Here is a 21,683-nt window from a genome sequence, read left to right as displayed (position 1 = left end):
ATGGCTGGAAGAACTCTAACTGCTGACCTAGAAGTACTAAACCAGTACTACAAAAAATGGAGACTGTGCCCGAACCCAAATAAAACAGAGACCTGCGCCTTCCATTTAAATAACAGACTAGCAGACAGAGAACTAAATATTACTTTCTACGTAAAACGAATTAAACATAACAAATTTCCCAAATATTTAGGGATAACTCTTGACAGGCCACTTACCTTCAAGAATCACCTGGAACTAACTAGCAAGAAATTGAAAACCCGAAATAACATCATCCAGAGATTAGCAGGTACCACATGGGGAGCGGATGCAAATACACTACGTGTTGCAGCAATATCACACGTCTATTCCGTGGCGGGGTACTGTGCCCCTGTGTGGAGTACGAGTGCCCATGTAAAGAAGATTGACGTCCAGATCAATGAAGCCATGAGCACAATAACAGGGACACTAAAGTCAACACCTCTAGAATGGCTTTATGTCCTCTAAGACATCACTCCGCCTGCAATCCGTAGACAGCAGACAACAATTCAGGAATGGCAAAAAATAAATCATGCAGATAAGGCAAGAGTACTACCGATATGACCGCTGTCGATATCGCCTTAAATCAAGAGCGCCAATATGGGAAGACGGAACGCTTGCCAAGGAAACAACTATGACTGCCACAAATCCTGGAAAACCAAGTAGAACAATAGTGACTTTAACCGACACAAAATAGAGGACCCCAGCCAACAACTCCCAGGAATGCAACCTCCTCGTAATATCTGGTGCCAGCTTAACCGCGTGAGAACTGGACACGCGAGAACTAAATCCATGCTGTACAAATGGGGCGCCAATGATAACCCAATGTGTGACTGTGAAGTACAAGACTGCCCACTGCGAAGATTCTGTGGTGACTGGAGAGACTTCGTGGAGGCCAGTGCCCAGCCCTGCTGTCATTAAATGGTTGTCACATTTGGACATAACTTTTTGACGAATTGTAGCTGTGATTATATTTCAACTTTGTTCAGATTTAATAATGACTGTTGTTTGTGCTGTTTATACAGGGTGTTTAAAAAATGACCGGTATATTTGAAACGGCAATAAAAACTAAACGAGCAGCGATAGAAATACACCGTTTGTTGCAATATACTTGGGACAACAGTACATTTTCAGGCAGACAAACTTTCGAAATTACAGTAGTTACAATTTTCAACAACAGATGGCGCTGCGGTCTGGGAAACTCTATAGTACGATATTTTCCACATATCCACCATGCGTAGCAATAATATGGCGTAGTCTCTGAATGAAATTACCCGAAACCTTTGACAACGTGTCTGGCGGAATGGCTTCACATGCAGATGAGGTGTACTGCTTCAGCTGTTCAATTGTTTCTGGATTCTGGCGGTACACCTGGTCTTTCAAGTGTCCCCACAGAAAGATGTCCCAGGGGTTCATGTCTGGCGAATAGGGTGGCCAATCCACGCCGCCTCCTGTATGTTTCGGATAGCCCAAAGCAATCACACGATCATCGAAATATTCATTCAGGAAATTAAAGACGTCGGCCGTGCGATGTGGCCGGGCACTATCTTGCATAAACCACGAGGTGTTCGCAGTGTCGTCTAAGGCAGTTTGTACCGCCACAAATTCACGAAGAATGTCCAGATAGCGTGATGCAGTAATCGTTTCGGATCTGAAAAATGGGCCAATGATTCCTTTGGAAGAAATGGCGGCCCAGACCAGTACTTTTTGAGGATGCAGGGACGATGGGACTGCAACATGGGGCTTTTCGGTTCCCCATATGCGCCAGTTCTGTTTATTGACGAAGCCGTCCAGGTAAAAATAAGCTTCGTCAGTAAACCAAATGCTGCCCACATGCATATCGCCGTCATCAATCCTGTGCACTATGTCGTTAGCGAATGTCTCTCGTGCAGCAATGGTAGCGGCGCTGAGGGGTTGCCGCGTTTGAATTTTGTATGGATAGAGGTGTAAACTCTGGCGCATGAGACGATACGTGGACGTTGGCGTCATTTGGACCGCAGCTGCAACACGGCGAACGGAAACCCGAGGCCGCTGTCGGATCACCTGCTGCACTAGCTGCGCGTTGCCCTCTGTGGTTGCCGTACGCGGTCGCCCTACCTTTCCAGCACGTTCATGTCACGTTCCCAGTCCGTTGAAATTTTTCAAACAGATTCTTTATTGTATCGCTTTTCGGTCCTTTGGTTACATTAAACCTCCATTGAAAACTTCGTCTTGTTGCAACAACACTGTGTTCTAGGCGGTGGAATTCCAACACCAGAAAAATCCTCTGTTCTAAGGAATAAACCATGTTGTCCACAGCGCACTTGCACGTTGTGAACAGCACACGCTTATAGCAGAAAGACGACGTACAGAATGGCGCACCCACAGACTGCGTTGTCTTCTATATCTTTCACATCACTTGCAGCGCCATCTGTTGTTGAAAATTGTAACTACTGTAATTTCGAATGTTTGTCCGCCTGAAAATGTACTGTTGTCCCAAGCATATTGCAACAAACGGTGTATTTCTATCGCTGCTCGTTTAGTTTTTATTGCCGTTTCAAATATACCGGTTATTTTTGAAACACCCTGTATTATTGTGTATGTGTGTATATGTATATTTGTATTTACGTGTTATGTAAATTTACGATGTCAATACCGCACTTGCACTGGTAAAGCTATACGATAAATAAATAAGTAACATTACTAACATAATGAACGACCGGAGATAACGGATCCCTCGCACCTAAATAGTAAATGTTGCAGAACAACCTCCAACTTTTTGTCGGTGAGTTCGGGTTCACCTTGTATAAGGCAATGAATATTCATTATTAGCATGTACCGGATGGTAACAATTAAAATTCAGTACTCACGGACGTCCGACGTAGGCTATAAGTATTATATATCAGTGAAACTCGGAAGATGTGCTAATACGTTAAGGCGGAGTCGATTTACTCCGGAAAAAAATTAGTTTCCAGGTTCACCACCAGGTGGAAAATCTGGCACTGTGTCGTTGACGTTTCCAGTGCTCTTACTGAACAAATGCTGTAAATGGCGATTAATAATAAAATCAACATTATGCCTTTCCCACTTATTTGACCTTTCCTAACCACGTACCTTTCCTAATCCATTACATACGAAAACATATCTATAAGTCTTTCTTGCATTCACAGTGCCACATTTGTACCTGGCGGCCAAATTTGGAAGTAATGTTTTTCCAGCGTAAATTCATTTCGCGTTAAAACACCAGTCTATCTGCCAAAGTTTCACTGCCATACGATAATCTCAGGCCACACTGGACCCCTGTGAGTAGCTGCACTTCAATTATAACCAACCGGTACGGTGCTCTGGACGCAGAAATCAATTTTGTACAAGTTGTGGCAGATGAAGGAGAGGGAATGTGCACTGTACACTACGTCCTGGAGAGTAGACTTAAACCGTGGAAGGTTTCAGTGTGTACTACGAATGAAGGCGTATTATTGGCCTTGGTTAAGTGACATTCATTCTAAAAGGAATGGCTGGACAGTATCATTATGTTATCGGCAATATATCTGGTAGATTCCTAGCCGGTTCAGCTGCTACGATTATTGCGTTTTGTGCTGCCGATCACAATAGACGTCTCTGTTTGCGATATATGAAGCTGACGTACGTTTCGATTTGGGCTCCTGTCTATATGGTAATAACTGGATGTACTACTTAATTATTGCCCAGCTACACACCTTGTCCTAAACTCCTTGAGAAGAAAGTTTTAAATTACATACTAACATGGCTCCACGCTCCTTGACTATGAGACACTACAACGCTATTCTGTTACAACCACAAAAATTCAGAGCAGCTTAAAATTTTAAATATAATTGTCGCATACTCGAAGTTACTTCAGTTGAGGGTATAGGTAACTAAGTATAATAAACGTGTGCCCTATGTTATTATTCGTATTTAATATCAATGTCGATTATTCATTCTTTGGTGGATGCAGTATTTACCTTTATCAATAGTTCATCGTTGATAACAGTAAAAAAAAAAAAAAGTACGACCAATAGTTAAAGTAACTCTTCATAGCATATGATCACACTTAATGCTACTGAAAGTAACACCTTTCTGTAGTCATTTTTAACTTACTGCACTGATATTCGATTTTGTCATCAAATTTGTCCTGAGAGTGCTTATATCATTCATTGTGCATTCTGCCTTTTCAAACGTGATGTGAACGATTTTATTAGATTTCGACCGGAATAATCAGATCCTCGATAAAAGTAACTAATGTAGTCTTAAATAAATTCAACCCGATTAAGCGACTGAAATACCATTGTTCATTCGATATATCCGTTTTAATAACGAAAAAGGTCGTCTCATTACATATGCAGCTGGCTAACAGAGTGTAGCCAGTCGAACGAAAGGTTAGATGAAACAAGTCCCTCAACCATCCGAGCAGAAAGGGACCTGTGCAAAATAATAAAATTTAGTATTTATCATGTTTGCATGACTGTGAACTAAACGTAAATAACCCTTTCAGTATGTGTAAATAAGCAAAGACCTGTTTCATTCATCTCGTTGTAAGTAATTAAGCAAGGTGGCGAGCGTGCATGTAGAAATTTATACCGCAGAGAGCGCGTGGGCAAGCAAGTAAAGCTGTCTCGCAGAGCCACACCAGTTCCGAAACATGCAGCGAACAGCTCTGTCCGGTTGTCCTGCCGAGACCGTGGAGGTGACGTCACACCCCGTCGTGCAATCGTTTTACAGCTGCTAACGAGAAGTTATACAACGTCATTTATTCAGAAAGCGTATTCAGTAAGCATGTTTTGCTAAATTTCTTCAAATTAAATACATACATTTATTTCTTTAAAGTATTTAAGGCCGCTGGGCAATAGCGTTAGAGACCTGTGTTTTAACAATAATGTGTATTTGATAGATAGCAAGCATTACTAGTGTTCATTGAGAAATTTCTTTCAGTTTGAGGAAGTTGTAATCGAAATAATGACATTCAACGAAGTTTTAAAACCTGTTTAGGGAAACTACCTTTTACACTACTGACCATTAAAATTGATACACCACGAAGATGATGTGCTACAGACGCGAAATTCAACCGACAGGAAGAAGATGCTGTGATATGGAAATGATTACCTTTTCAGAGCATTCACACAAGGTTGGCGGCAGTGGCAACACCTACAACGAGCTGACATAAGGAATGTTTCCAACCGATTTCTCGTACACAAACAACCGTTCACCGGCATTGCCAGGTGAAATGTTGTTGTGATGCCTCGTGTAAGGAAGATAAATGCGTACCATCGCGTTTCCGACTTTGATAAAGGTCGGATAGTAGCCTATCGCGATGGCGGTTTATCGTATCGAGACATTGCTTCTCGCGTTGGTCGAGATCCAATGACTGTTAGCAGAATATGGAATCGGTAGGTTCAAGAGGGTAATACGGAACGCCGTACTGGATCCCAACGGTCTCGTATCATTAGCAGTCGAGATGACAGGCATCTTATGTAACGGATCGTGCAGCCGCGTCTCGATCCCTGAGTCAACAGATGGGCACGTTTGCAATACAAAAACCATCTGCACGAACAGTTCGACCACGTTTGCAGCAGCATGCACTATCAGCTCGGAGACCATGGCTGCGGTTACCCTTGACGCTTCATCACAGACAGGAGCGCCTGCGATGGTTTACTCAACGGCGAACCTGGGTGCACGAATGGCAAAACGTGATTTTTTCGGATGAATCCAGGTTCTGTTTACAGCATCATGAAGGTCGCATCCGTGTTTGGCGACATTGCGGTGAAGGCACGTTGGAAGCGCGTATTCGTCATCACCATACTGGCGTATCACCCGGCGTGATGGTATAGGGTGCCATTGGTTACACGTCTCGGTCACCTCTTGTTCTCACTGAAGGCATTTTCAACAGTGGATGTTACATTTCAGATGTGTTACGACCCGTGGCTCTACCCTTCATTCGATCCTTGCGAAACCCTACATTTCAGCAGGATAATGTATGACCGCGTGTTGGAGATCCTGTACGGGCCTTTCTGGATACAGAAAATGTTCGGCTGCTGCCCTGGCCAACACATTCTCCAGATCGCTCACCAACTGAAAATGTCTGGTCAATATTGGCCGAGCAACTGGCCCTTCACAATACGCCAGTCACTACTTTTGATGAACTGTGGTATCGTGTTGAAGCTGCATGGGCAGATGTACTGTACACGCCATAGAAGGTCTTTTTGACTCAATGCCCAGGCGTATCAAGGCCGTTATTACGGCCAGAGGTGGTTGTTCTGGGTACTCATTTCTCAGGATCTATGGCCGGCCGGTGTGGCCGTGCGGTTTTAGGGGCTTCAGTTTGGATCCGCGTGACCGCTACGGTCGCAGGTTCGAATCCTGCCTCAGGCATGGATGTGTGTGATGTCCTTAGGTTAGTTAGGTTTAAGTAGTTCTAAGTTCTAGGGGACTGATGACCATAGATGTTAAGTCCCATAGTGCTCAGAGCCATTTGAACCATTTTTTCTCAGGATCTATGCACCCAAATTGCGTGAAAGTGTAATCACATGTCAGTTCTACTATAATATATTTGTCCAGTGAATACCCGTTTATCATCTGCATTTCTTCTTGGTGTAGAAATTTTAATGGCCAGTAGTGTATGTTAAGTCCTTACTACAGATATTTTGATATGTGGCATTGAGGAAAAATTAGTGGGCATATTACGGTGATACTTTCCGTTGGGACTATCGAAAGATCCGTGAAGAAAAACTATAAAACTGTAGCAGAGACCCAGACGGGGATCCTGGAAGTGAATTATTTGTCAGGATGGACCATATTTTTTCGATGAGAAAGCCACCTCCAGCGAGTTGAGGATGAATATCCTGTCCGCCGGCCACTCAGAGGACGGCCAGAGGATATTCGTGGTGGTACAAGGACTCCATCAGCGTGTTATTCTGCACTCTGCGTACGAAAGAAACTGTTCCGTGCGGACTTTAGAAATCGTTCATTGTATTAGGTGGTGTATTCTGAGGCGTGTGGGCTCGAAACTCTATCGATTTCCTCCCTCTAGGATCGTCTTGGCCTCTTAACGTTGGACTTTGCGAGTGACGCCCTCGCTAGCGACAAAAGCTCCGCGCGGGTGGCCTTGTGATTTGTGAGGTCGGTGAGGAACTGGAGGCTTTTTTTCTGTTTTGTAGTGCCAGCGGCTGGAGGCATTTTATGCTGCGGGGCCCAACGATCAACGCTGATGAAAGGGCAACGTCTGGTTCACAAACGGTCGCCGTGTGTCCCGCCAAGCGGTTTCTGTTAATATGCATTCTAGCGTGGTTTGGAGCGGATTGCTGCTTGGAGTTGTTTCTGAACGGTCCGACACTAGCGGAAGCGGCCAAGTATTCTGACGTCTTAAAGAGCGGAAGAACGGCCCTGTCCTGCCCAAGCTGAGCGAACTGCCTTTGCCTCCCGCCTCTCTACCTCCTCTTTCACCAACTGGTGGTTTTGTGTTCACTCACGATCAGTCTCACTGAAACAGGATTATTTGCCATAACAGTATATCGAAGGTTGCTGTCTTTTCTGCTACCAAAACTTATGAAATAGTTGTTTGTTGCTTGTGAAAAGCCTGTACTTGGTTTCTATGCATGAAAGGTGTTTTATGATTGAAGGCAACTGTGTCTGAGATAATATCCTACATTTATTTAGTGAAGGTAACTGCCTATTATTGTCGATTTAGTGGTCAGTGAACTTTTTTTAGAAATTCTAAGTCTTGATTATTAGAAAGCTTATTTGTTGAAACTGTTTACTGAAGTTGCCTGCTCACCTTTAGCCTGTACTTGGTTTCAAAGGTTGAAAACATTTTTTATAATCAATGGGAACTGTATAAGAAGAATTTTGCTAAGCTTGCTCAGTGATTACTGATTTTCTGAAGAACTGTACTTGGTTGCTTCATAAGGTAACTGGGTAAAGCTGTTTATTGAAAGCTGCTATCTTGCGCGTTTCCCCTTAAATATCATTGTTTGATACTTATAACAACTGTACTTTTCATTTCAGTGTAAAGGCAGGTATTCTTATAATTAATAGTTGCTGTATATGAGAAACTCTTCTAAACTTTAGGGTATTTAACTGAACGTAAATTCGGTCTGGATTTCAATTTAATGACAGGTAATTTGATAATTGATAGCAGCTATGTCTGAGATGTTCAACTCACTTCTTTGTGCAGCTGATCATTCAGTCAGCGTTGGTTGCTTGCTGAAGGTCTGTACCCTGATAGCTTCTTGACGGTAATTAATTAAAATCTTGGTAACTGGTTGAATAGTATTTGTTTGGTATTGGTCTTTGTTTTTCTCTAAATCTGTTGAACGTTGTAGCAACCGTGTGGGGGTACCAGTCCTTCAATTTGGGGACAACTCCTGAGCCTTCCCACCTTAGTTTCACCTATCAGATGGTACTAGAGTTCGGACTGTATAAGTTTCATCGAGTAGCTGAAGCATTACAAACATTGGAAACTCTCTCTATTGTAGTGTTGTATTCTACCGCGTGGCGAGTGCATTATTTTTCGTTAAGGAACTTCAGTTTTCCAAGAGTCTGCTTAAGGGTGAACTGTTAAATTGATTTTGCTGACGTACCTTCGATCTTTTCTGCTTCGTTTGTAAAACTATGACGATTGCGGGCTTCAAAATGGAGCAGTGAGGAAACAAATGAGGCGTATTATTGCATAATCAATTGGTGTAAACAACTTGATTGCATTGCATGTAGATGAAGTGTTTCTCAGAACATGTCCATTGGTCTACAGAGTGTGTTTTCCATATTTCTTATGCCATACCACCACACTAAAACTGTTTCATAGATGAAACGGAACAGTTGTTTTCCAGGGAAAATACTTGAAACTTCCTGCAAGCAGGGAGACGGTCGGAGCTCCTGCCTTCACCGTTAATTGCCAGGTGACAGTACCAACCGTGTGAACTGCCCCCGCAGAGATGGATGGAGGATTCACATTGTCGTAACAAGGACCTGCGGCGACAGGACCGAGTTCAGTCCCACAATCTCCGTAAGCAGAATGCAAGAAAGGTGCAACTGTGACATCACACAGCCCTCTTACGAAGCTCTTTCGCCGAAAATTGTATGATTCCACTAACTTGCCCAGCCACCTGACCTAAAAAGTGTTGCATATTTGAAGACAACCCATATTATACATTTCTGTGGCTGCCTCCTTATCTGTCAGTTACACTTACACCCACTATCCTCCGTTATTTCTTGGATATATTCCAGTTTCTGTCTCATCCTGCAATTTTTCCTCTTTACGACTCACTGGAGTACCATGGAATTTACGTGCTTATGTGATTGTAAAGGATATATTCTGTTAACTTTTCGCTCTTTCGAGTAAATTTTTGAATATTTCTTCCGTAGCCCATTCTATGGACAACAAACTCATTTCTAGTCATTCCACTTAATTTGTAGCACTCTTACGTAACACAGCATTTCAGAGATCTCTGTTATCTTCTTTTCCAGATTCCCTCAGACCAAAATTCATTTCTGAACAAATCAGTGCTCCTGACACAGACATGTATGGCACTATCAGTTTCTTTTCTCTAACATCAGCTACTTCCCAATACTTCCATTTTTCTTTTGGTTTACTCTCCATACATATCTTGAGATCAGGACGCTGTTCCCTTTGTTTCAACAACTTCGGTAATTTTTCATCATTTCTACACAGTTGATCAATAAATCTGAATCGCATTTATGAACTTCCTTTCATTTCCTCAATGACATCACCGTGGAACAGGTGCAGCAAAAGAGGAGATCGAAAGAGAGAGAGAGAGAAAGAGAGAGATAAAATATGTATTTGGTTAACAAAAGAGTAGTGTACGGGTGTTCAGCTTTAATGTGGATAAATTTAAGGTATAACAATATAGTTTTTGAAGTCTACATATATTTCTAGATTATTATCAAGCGTATTTTTCATTCACACATAATAAAGTAACATCTATCGCTTGAAATTCTGAGCTTATTATTTAAGAACATAGTATATAATTCAAATCCGATAAAGTTTTGATTCTACATTCATTAATGTAGTAAATTAAATAATAAAATTAACTAGTACGTCACTGCAGCTTGGCATGAGTAGCTTTAAGTACCTATGACTGGGAGAACTGTCTAGCGTAGCTGTAAATTTGTTTCCATGCCACTGCACAGAGTTGCGATAGTTACGATTAAAACTCAGAGAACAGGGCTACTAACTGAATGTCATGACTCTCGTATAACTTAAGCTATTTAAGCAGAGTGTGCTAGGTAAGTTATCAGGAGGCACAAACCTTATCTATACCATATTTCATGGGCGTATGGAGTGACATCTCGCGGTAACGAAGGGAGCGACAAGCTACCATATGGCGCCAGTTTGTACTTGGCTGTTACCATTTGCATGCTGTCTGACTGAGGCACCAGTATAGTGCATTTTGCTTGACCTCTGTTGAATCCAACGTGAGATTTGCCCACTTGCCAGATACCTGACTACAGCAACAGAATGGTGCAGTCCTCCTGAACACAACAGAGTTTTGCATGCCTGGTTCCTAACTACGACACAAGTATGGCGTGGTCTACCTGACCTCAGCGGTCTTTGGCGTGAGCTTCACCCTTGCCAGCTGCCTGATTGCAGCACCAGTACAGCATAGTTTGCCTGACTTCAGTGGTGTTCAGTGTGAGGTTTGCCCAGTTCCAGATGCCTGACTGTAGCGCCAGTATGGCAAAGTCTTCCTGAACATAATAGAGTTTGGCATACGCCCACCTGCTAGGTGCCTGCCTGCAGCAGTAGTACAGCGTTATCTGCCTTACCTCAATGCAGTTTCACTTGAGCTATGCCCACTTGCCAGCAGCGTGGCTGCGGCACCAGAATGGTGCAGTCTGCCTGACCACAACACACTTTAGCAAGTACTATGCCCACTTCGTTGGTGCCTGACTACAGCATCAGTACAGTGACGTCTGCCTAGCTTTAATGGAGTTCGGCATGAACTATGCCCACTTCGAAGCTGTCTGACTGAAGAATCAGTATGGCGCACTCCCCCTAACTGCAACTCAGTTTCGCATCAGCAATGGCCTCGCCCTTTTCCCTGACAACAACAATACTATGTGTGGTCCACTTACCTCAGCACAGATTGGCATGACCTATGCCCACTTGCCAGCATCACTAATGTGGTTTCGAGTTAGGTGGCACAGTGGTTAGCACACTGGGCTCACATTCGGCAGAACAACAGTGCAAACCCTTGTCCAGCCATCCTGATTCAGGTTTTCCACGATTTCGATAAATAGGTTCAGGCAAATTTTACAATGGTTCCTTTGAAAGGGCACAGCTGACGTTTTTGCCCATACTTCCCTAATACGGTGGGACCGATTACCTTGCTGTTTGCCTCCCCCCTCTCCCAGAGAAAAAAACTAACCAAGCAATATGGCGCTGTATACCTGACCCCAACGGAGTTTAGTGTAAGCTATGGCCACTTTCCAGCTGCCTGGTCACCTCACCAGTATGGTGTGATTCGCCTGACATCAAAGAGGCTCAGTGTGAGCTACGGCAACTTTGCCAGCTATCTGACAGCAGCATCAGTATGGCGCTGTGTGTCTGACCGCTACAGAGTTTGCCAGTGAGTTACGTCCACTTGTCAACTGCCTGATTGCGGCACCAGCATGGCTGGCCTGCTTGAGCTGAATGGAGGTCAGTGTCAGCTAATCCACTTGCCGGTCAATTGACTCCAGTGGCAGTCCAGAACGATATACATTTCGTTTCTTCAATATTTCAAGACTGGATTTTGAGAGAGGATGCATTACATTTTTCACCAGTTTACTTTCGTAATCATACATGTTTTCCACATATCTTTCCCGATGACGTTGATCAGGAAATTCGCTAAGAAAGTTTGTTCAGGAAAAAGTAGACAGAGTAGTTACACTGCGCCATGACGGACGCAAAGGCTCTTCTTCATATTCTGTGAACATATAATTCACAGAATTACACACAACAGACTCATGAAATCAAAGAACTTCATCATATTATGCAAATCAAACAATATGTAGAATAATTTTATTTGGAAATGATTTGTACTGATAAAAAAACAAAAAGAAGAAATATTTTAGCCTTTACTTCTGTGGCACATATTTCTGGAATAATTTATTTTATGCAGCGTTTTAGTAGTTGTTTTCAGTATTAATATTTACTTATGAATCGCTGAGACAATATTTTGTAGAAATGCGTAATTTATGAGTAATTGCACTATATTTGTCTTCAAATCAGTTTTAATCGCATGAAAAAACTTAAATCATTTTACTGTGCATACATATAGTCAAAGTATTATGGGTCACTCCCATGTATATCTGGAACACTACTGAAAGAAGTGTTATGTACAGTGAGGACCACTAAGATATGAAATTACTGAAATAGAACGAGAAGCCAGACTATATGGACATTGAGATATACCAAGTACGTCTTTATCATGAATTATTTAGCAAAAAAAGCTATACTTATAGATATCTGTCTGTAGGATAACCTTAAATAACAAATACTTTACTAATGATGCGATCCTAATTTTCAGCTTTGTTCTGTAGCCAAGGCATAGTATAAGATTCTTTTGGATACATTTTCTACTAGCATGTGTGACATTGCATCGGGATTGTTTTCTTGTATTTACTAATGATCTAACATGATAACATCCGTTGCCTTAGATTAAGGTATTTTCAGTATGAATTTGTATTTACATCATTTATTAGGTTTCTTTGTGGTGCATATTCTGTGCATAAGTTGTTCCTGAAGGATGCAGCGCAGTTAGTGTGATAACTGTGTGCAGCACTGTAGTGAGATCTAACAAATAATGAAAGACTTGTCAGGAGGATGCAAAAAGTATTGAGAAGGTTGATAAAAGAAGTGGTTGCTGCACTAACGAGAAACGTTTTTAGTGTGTATAACATGTAATGAAGCTTGCAATGAGGTTTTGTTTTAAAATATGGAAGAAAATAGGTTAATAAAGAAAAGCTGATAAAGATGAAGTGGTAATAATAAGATAAAAAAGAAGTACTACAAAGGTAATAGAAGGTAAGAAAAGTAAATATAACAATATATTCTAAGAAAGGGAAGTATGAGAATGGAGAAAAGAAAGTAACACAAATATTGGTCAGTTTTTTGTGAACATTTAGTGTTAGGACAATCCTGACAAACAGAGCGTTTTTATGGTATTATCATGATGTAAACCATGGTTACTCCCTTATCGAAGTTTTCGTAACTATATGTTTGTGATTTCCTCATCTGCGTTTTTATTATCCTTACGTGTTTACTTCTGCCTTATTCGCTATACTTTTGTGTATTCACTTTTACTTCTTGAAATGAGGCATATATACTTGGATAGGTTTGGAGTTTTTATCAGGTTTCCTATACACACATAACAATTGTTTTTATCATCCTTATTACTCTGTACTGTTTTACAGGATTTATTTGTCTTATTTTTGTGTAATTCGTTACTATAGACCTATTATGTTCAGACCAGGACATCAATTTCTCTCATTTATAGACATAGGACACTGGACAATCGTATTATTATTCTTTTAGGTTTCTAGCTATATAATTGTATAACTTTTCCCCGCTTATCTATATAATTATCGAATTGTTAATTTCCACAATGATATAAAATGCTATCACTGTGTCACTTTCCTAATTTCCACAACCCATTTTTTGACAGGAGATTGCCAGGGATATGTAGCACAAGCAGGCAACGAACTGTAAGCTTTTTTAATTTCCACAGTAAATTGTCCACAATGAAACAGCTTCTCTCTTCAGTCATTCAGTGACTACGAAACAATTTACTGAAGCCATTTGAGTCTAGTCAGTTGTCAGTGAAGGATCAATTCACCCTGTCTGCTTCAGGTGCTATGATCTACACTATAATTTGCATCGCAGTTACAACTAGTGGGTGTCAGTGTGGACATTCCTCACTGAGTCTCCTATAATCCATGTCTTTATATGGTACTTCCATTTATAGAGTTGCTTCGTATTCAGTGAATCTTGTATCAGGTTAACTATGAAACATACAATGACAAACACTGTGAACACATTTTTGTGCTGTGTGCTTTCAAAAGTAAAGACTTTTCTACTTTGAGCAGTTCAATTTATCCACAGATGATTGAACAGTAAGTAACTGGTTTTAAACTTTGTACATATCTGTATAACACATCCAGAGTAATTGAGGACATCTTAAGCTATTGCCTTTGCCTCATGACTGTAGCTGTAGAAATATTTATTCTCTCTAAATATTTATGTGTTCTTAGGTTAATTCTTTTTCACTGTGTCACTGTTGAGGATCTATTTGGTTATCACTATTTGACTTTTGCACTTAATCCTTTACCATATGTAAAACGTCTCGGCCAAAACTGTGGTTGCAGAACGGAAGGATATGGATGTATACATGAGGTAAGCACACAGGTGTGAAGAATTGTAATGTGATACTGAGAGTAGTATCGTGGTTCAAATACTGGAAATGTTATAAGAATTGCTCAGATAGGATGATGAGATTACCCTTGTTGAAAGTTATTTCTTGAAGTCCTGTTTTGTAAATATTATTGTGAACATTCAGTTCATTTTTAAATCATTACTTTTGAATACAGAGTTTCATTCTGTTTATTATGTAGTTACCCACATTGCACTTTGTAGGATGGAATTTTCAGAAGTAGTTTTTTAATGTTGCGTTGCTGCTGTATGCTGTGCGCTGCTTTCAGGAAATGTGCAAAATGTTTGTCAAGTCACGAGGTAAGTGAAACTACAGTTTACAGCCAGGAATTTCTTTGTAATTTCAGTTGCTCATATACTTTAGAAATCAGGTTACATTCAGAGTGGCACTGTATTTTTGTGGAAGCAGCTCGCATCAGTTTGTAGACAGTGTTGAGCAAATCATATTAAGTATTTGTGTAATTCAGTGTAGTCAGAGTTTTGCACAGTACTCGAGGGAGCTTCATTTCAAGATGAAGTTCTTCCCGTTGTAATTATTCAGAATCTTACCAACAATAGAATGTGGGCTGCGATTTTAATGCATCGAAGTCCTGCTGTGCTTGATGTACTTAAAGTAACTGAATCCCATAAAGTGCAAGAATTCACAGAACTAGACTGTAGTGCCTGATGTTGAAACGTTGACTACAGACAGTTCTAAACGGGCACAGATCCGCCTGCCACAAACTGACAACAGACACAAGATGCGGTGTAATTAGTAAACGAGGTTCCCAGCCAGTTTCTCTGCAAAATTCAAGAATTCCGAAGGCTGTTGTGAAGATCTCTGTAACGCATGATTGCGTGAACTGTTTCTTATGCCAGGTGGAATGCCCACATTGCCGAAAATCGGGACACACTAAGCAACTGTGACTGCAAAAGAGTAGCAACGTAAACTCTGTTTGACATAAGTCTAAAATTGAAAATATGAAAATTAATGATTTCACATTCTGATTACGGAAACAACCTCCAATTGAAACTGGAGATGTGCAGAAATTGACACAAAAACATGAATCCACTGTAATTCAGTCAGTGCACGGAGTCAGTTATCCTTATTGCATCAGAATATCTGAGGACTGAAGGGGGAAGCTTAACGAGTCGTTTAGTTGTTTTGAAGAACTAGAATTGAGCAAACCAGTTGATACAGAAATATTAAATGTTCCTGGATTTAAGTTAGCCTCTTACTTCTGTAGAGAAAATATGGAGAAAGGAGGAGTTGAAACTTCCTGGCAGATTAAAACTGTGTGCCAGACCGAGACTCGAATTCGGGACTTTTGCCTTTCACAGGCAAGTGCTCTACCAACTGAGCTACCCAACACGACTCACGCCCGGTACTCACAGCTTTAATTCCGCCAGTACCTCGTCTCCTACCTCCCAAACTTCACAGAAGCTTCAGGTGAATACCGAGAATCCTATTTACATTTACAATGAGAATGTGCTTGCTACAATAGATAACAAGTTAGAGGCTATTGGCATTTTCTGTGACCTGTCAAAAACATTTCACTATGTAAATCACAGCGTTCTCTTAAGTAATTTTGAATTTTATGGTGTCACTGTCAGTACTGCAAAATGATGCAAGTATTCCCTAACTAATAGCAAACTAAGGGTGTCACTGCGAAGTTACCTGTGAAGTAAGCGGTCAGTCTTCATCTTACTGGGAATTAATTACATGTGTTGTCCTCGAAGTTCCATCTTGTATAAGTTGCTTTTTCTTGTGTACATTCACGACCTCTCTTCTGTTGTATTGCCAGTGGCAATATATTGCAAGCAAACTACAGATTTAGAAATATGAGCTTTCTCTGAGATTAATAAATTGTTAAAGCTAATTCACTGTCATTGAACTTGGGAAGACCCACTATATGCTGCTCAGAACCTGTAAGATATTTCCTTCCACCACGTCTGTAACATATGAAGACATGGAGATAGAAGAGGTTTTCGGTATTAAATTCCTTGGATTACAGCTCGATAATAAATTCAGTTGGCAAGGACATTCTATTTTACTGCTGACGAGCGTAAACAGATCTATATTTTCGGTGTGAATGATGTCAGATTTAGGAGATATAAACAGAGAAAACCTTGCATACTTTGTTTACTTTCATTCTATTTTTCATGTGCAACTAAGTTTTGGTGTAACTTCTCAGACTGAGCAAAAAATTTGTATGTGAAATCTTACAATAATATTCATTTGTGATGCAGATTCAAGAACATCATGTAGAAAACTATTCAAGGAACTGGGTATTCTACCAATTTCTTCTCTGTATATTTATTGCTTTATGAAATTTGTTACAAATAGTATGTCTATTTCTAACCAATAAACACATAGTATCAACACAAGGAATAAGAAAAATTTACATAAACACCTAAAACCACTTACGTTGGTCCAAGAAGGGGTCCAACATTCAGGAACACACATTTTCAATAAATTTTCGCAACCATTAAAAACTTGTTTCCTGATAAAGTACAGTTTAAACTGAGTTTGTAAGAGTTTTTGGTAGGTAAGTCCTTCTACTCTATAGATGACTATCTTAACAGGGAGTCATAGACAGCTTAACTAAAAATGTCTGTTAGATCTCAGTTTTGACAGTAGTTGGTCACAAAAGTCGAGTTTAGGTATTTTGTGCATTACAGATTTATAAAAATTGCATAGCCACATTTCATTCTGACAGTTCATTAATTCTGTAAATATTAACCATTTCAAGTTACTCTAATGTATTCATATATTTTGCCAGTCTCCTGACAAATAATCAGGGAAGTGAGTGTTATATTCAAATATTTTATGTTTTTTATGTTATACTTTCTGACATATTCCATACCCACGAGATTAATCCCATTTTTGGGTCTATGGAAAGAAACTGAATCTAACCTCTAATCTAACCTAATCTAATTTACCCCAAGCGATACTCAGAAACCGTAGACACAAGTGCTATAATAGTAAAGCTATACGCACAGGCAAAAATTTAGCCATATATATCACCTCTCCTCAAACAAAATGCTTCACACTCGCAAATCAGAGGAGGCATTCTTCTGGAAGGCAGAACTGACAAACCGTTCATATATTTAGATACTGGTGCTCCAAGAACGTTATTTAATCAGAATACTTATGTGAAGTTGGTACAAATTAAGCCACAGAAAACGCATGGGTACATCGAGGCCTACAACGGCCAAAGTATCTGTTCTCGAGACGTGCACTGCCCAAGCCAAACATAAAAATATGGCTACATTTGTACCACCCGCAGTAGCTCAATCACGTTCTATTCCTGATACTTTTGGTATGGGTGCATTTGATTTGTTTGATTTAAATAGTCAAGGCAACGTGCATTCTGTCGACACTCAAATTTCCCATGCCAGTATTCATCAACTAGGTGGAAATTCTGAATATTTATTCGGTGGCAAATTGGGACATGCAAATAACTTTTAAACCCCTTACAGTCAAAAACAAACCTCAAACAGATTTTCATCACGCACATCCGGTATCACATTCACAGTAACCTTGCTTCTGAGGTCAACAGATTGGACCAAATTGGTGTTACAAAACCCATTTGTGGAAGTCAATCGGCAGCTCGTCTAGTTATCATAAGAAAATTGAGAGGAAAATCAGACTTTGTGCAAATCAAAACCACAGTTAATGCTCAGATAGTTATTGATTATGTCATGCTTCCACGTATCAAGGAGCTAGTGAACTACGTACCAGGTGGACGAATCTTTTCCCAAATTCATTTAGCTAGTGCTGACTTTAAACTTCCGCTTGATGACGCAACCAAAAAATTGTTAATATCCGTTGGTCCATCACGACCTGGGGACATCGGGTGGTAAGTACTTTTAAATGTCAATAAATTTCAGCAACAGCCGTATACTTTAAAATTATATTTCATTTTGAAATCAACCAGTTTCGGCAATTCATTTTGCCATCTTCAGGCACCATACACTTTTATTCAAATAAATGAACTTACCGCAGAGCGCCATCAAACATTGGATATCGTGAATTTGAATCTTTATACAAATGCTTCAAAAGAAGGCGTGACAGATACTGCCAGCTGCTGTCAGGTCTTCATTTGTAGCATTTTTATAACGATTGGAATTCACGACACCCAGTGTTTTACATGTACAACAAATAAAATTTACGTGTATGCATTAATGTTATATGTCAGAATAGGACACTGTATTAAAATGTTGTGGGTCATTACAAACCTGGTATTAACTGGAGGCCAAGGGTTGTGAATTTCTTGGAGGCAGGGCGGTGTATATGCCAACAGGATTATTGGTAAAAACATTACTGAGCACAATGTTCTGTGTGTAATTCACTGATTGTGTATATATAGCTTCATTAATAACCATTGCATATGATGGTTACTGTAGCAACATCATCATTATCAGCACTCCGTCTATCACATTTGGTAACGCATCCCACAATCCTCTTAACTGTCTGTCTCCATTTTTCCCGGTCGTCTGCATCTCGGAGTAGCTGGCCCCTTGTTTGCTGTGTCTTCTCCTTTATGTGGTCTCTCCATCGCCTCGGTGGTCTTGCAGAAACAGAGTTTTAAATTTGATTCAAACGCTGAAGTTCATTTCCTCATAATCGTGAGTTTGTCACTTACACCCCTTTGCTTTTAACCGCCTCATTAGTAAATGGACCTGGAAAAGGTGATTCAACCAGTAGTTTTTCTAGTTGACATGTGGGCACTCACAAGTGTAGACACAATTCTTGTCTAGAATAAGTAAGCAGAGACAACTATAACATTTCTGCCACAATTCGATTTCCGGAAAAAAATTCCTGTTTCGGTAGCCAGGTGGTACGCCGGTACTTTGCCTAGTTTACAGAGGACAGCACAAAGCACCGTTGAATAAGGGATTTCCATGGTGACCGGCATACCGCGAAAGTTCGTTGCCTAGCAACCATATTCCCCGAGGAACCGTTTCGAAGACGCAGCTTAATCTGGAGAAGGCGTTCTCGCTTGCAAGTTGTGGACGCCGTTACCGCCCTCCCTCCTGGCAATTAAGTTAATACTGCCTCCCAACAAGGTACGCAGGCCAACTTCTGCCAATCTGCATAGAAATCTGTGTGTTTGCACTTTACGTTTGAGTTCCCAAATTTTCGATTAAGTACATAACAGCGGTTGGCAAAGATGTTTCTTTCCCTTTACCATAATTTCATCATTAAATTTCAGGTTAAGATGATGGCTTCCGAATCACTGTTTAGTCTAACGTTAATTTTACGAAAACTGTTCTTTCTATAACTGACGCAAGCTGTTAACATAAAGAGCGAAAATTTTTGAAAACTTTTGAGTCAGTTGATAAACTGGCGATAGAGGATGCAAGGTAAATAATGTATTATACCTAATTCGGGATATTTTCGTGGATTTCCGTTTATGAAAGTTCACCCACGGCTATCATGTGAACTAATTTCCTTCAAATTAACGGCCGATTTTAGGTCTTTTGTAATTAACTGCTGAGCTACCATTCAAAAGCAAAGTAAGCTACCCGTCTAAAGCAGAGACACGGTGATACATAATACGGTAATAGCTTGATTGATTAATGGTGCATTTCACGGTTTTTAACAGCTCATCTGGGCAGCCGAAAATACGTCATCAAACGTAGTATAACAGTTAGGAGCAAAGAAATTTTCCCGGAAAAGAGGCACCCTTGTCTAGGTTAATTTAAAAAATCAGAACGGAATAATGTCGCGGTATTTCTTAAGACAGGCCATCGTTGATTCCATTTCCACTCTCCTAAAAAATGAAGTAGAGACCCATCTCTAATGAACACTAGTCAGCTAAAGGGAACAAAATGTAAACCTCCACTGTAGCATGAAGCAGAATAAAAACGAAGGGACTTTCTCTCGAATTGCAAATTACATTAAAATAAAATATATAATTTAAAAACTTTTAACTATATGAGTGATTTATTATCAGAAGTTCAAAGTTGTGTAGAGTACCCATAGGTTCAGGTATCTCCGATGTATTGGATATCGAAAAATCTTGTAAACATGACAGAGAGAAAATGGGTGATATAGCGTGAGAGAGTCTTGGAAGAACGGAGTTGGACAGCGCCGAAATAAGTATATATCAAATTATGGGATTGCTTGGACAAACAAAATGGTGCGGTTTCTGAATTAACAAATTGTAGACAGTAAATAGAATGCGGAATATGTGGCATGGAAGTAGTGATCCTTCCCTGAAAAAAATACATTTATACTTATTGTACGAGAAAATATATCCTGACAGTATAACTTTAGTGCCTTGTGCCTGGAAAATAACTGTTCCGAGAAGAAGAACCAATCAAAAATACGAAGCAATTGCTGCCATTCAGGTCTTTACTGTGACACTAAAGCGATTTGTCAACCTGGATACGCTCCTATGTGTTTAACATTGAATCACAAGTCGTCTTTATGTATTTCCTTTTTAATTTCCTGAAGACAGTTTTCGATTTAGTTTTATTAGTATTGCCTTTTACTGTATTCCCTCTATCTCCAGGCTACCCATCCGTACTTAGTGCTCTGGACCCCTGATAGTCATGCAGACACTTTTCCTTCTGCAAAGGTTTCTTAAATTTTCCTGCGAATGGCGTCATCTTTCCTACAGTTATCACGGCTCCTAAGGCTTCACATTTTGTCTCCACCAAGTCTGCTTGACACTTTGCACTTACTTTCTTTTTCGTTCTTATATTTCTGTTTTTCATCCACGCCTTCTTGGCTACTTTGCACTTACTTCCTTTTTCGTTCTTATACTTCTGTATTTCATTTCGTGTCCTTGACTTTCTGTGAACTTACATTTTCGTTTTCGTCAATGAAATCCAATATCTCGTGTGTTGTCCTAGGTTTCCTATTAAACGCCGGCCGCGGTGGTCTCGCGGTTCTAGGCGCCCAGTCCGGAACCGCGCGACTGCTACGGTCGCAGGTTCGAATCCTGCCTCGGGCATGGATGTGTGTGATGTCCTTAGGTTAGTTAGGTTTAAGTGGTTCTAAGTTCTAGGGGACTGATGACCATAGATGTTAAGTCCCATAGTGCTCAGAGCCATTTTTGAGCCTATTAAACACTGCCTCAGTGCCTAGTTGCCCCTCCGCTACCTCCACTGTACGATCTCTCAAAATTACAGATTCGTCTTCTATTTATAGCAGCTGGAAAAGCTTTGCAGTTTGTTTCGAAATCGTGATCTTCCTTAACGATCCCAATAATTTTCTTTATCTCAACGGATTATCGTTATACTGTGGTGGGAGCTG

The sequence above is a fragment of the Schistocerca cancellata genome, chromosome 2, assembly GCF_023864275.1.
Source record: "Schistocerca cancellata isolate TAMUIC-IGC-003103 chromosome 2, iqSchCanc2.1, whole genome shotgun sequence".
In the NCBI taxonomy this organism is placed as follows: domain Eukaryota; kingdom Metazoa; phylum Arthropoda; class Insecta; order Orthoptera; family Acrididae; genus Schistocerca; species Schistocerca cancellata.
This window is presented reverse-complemented; position numbering follows the sequence as displayed.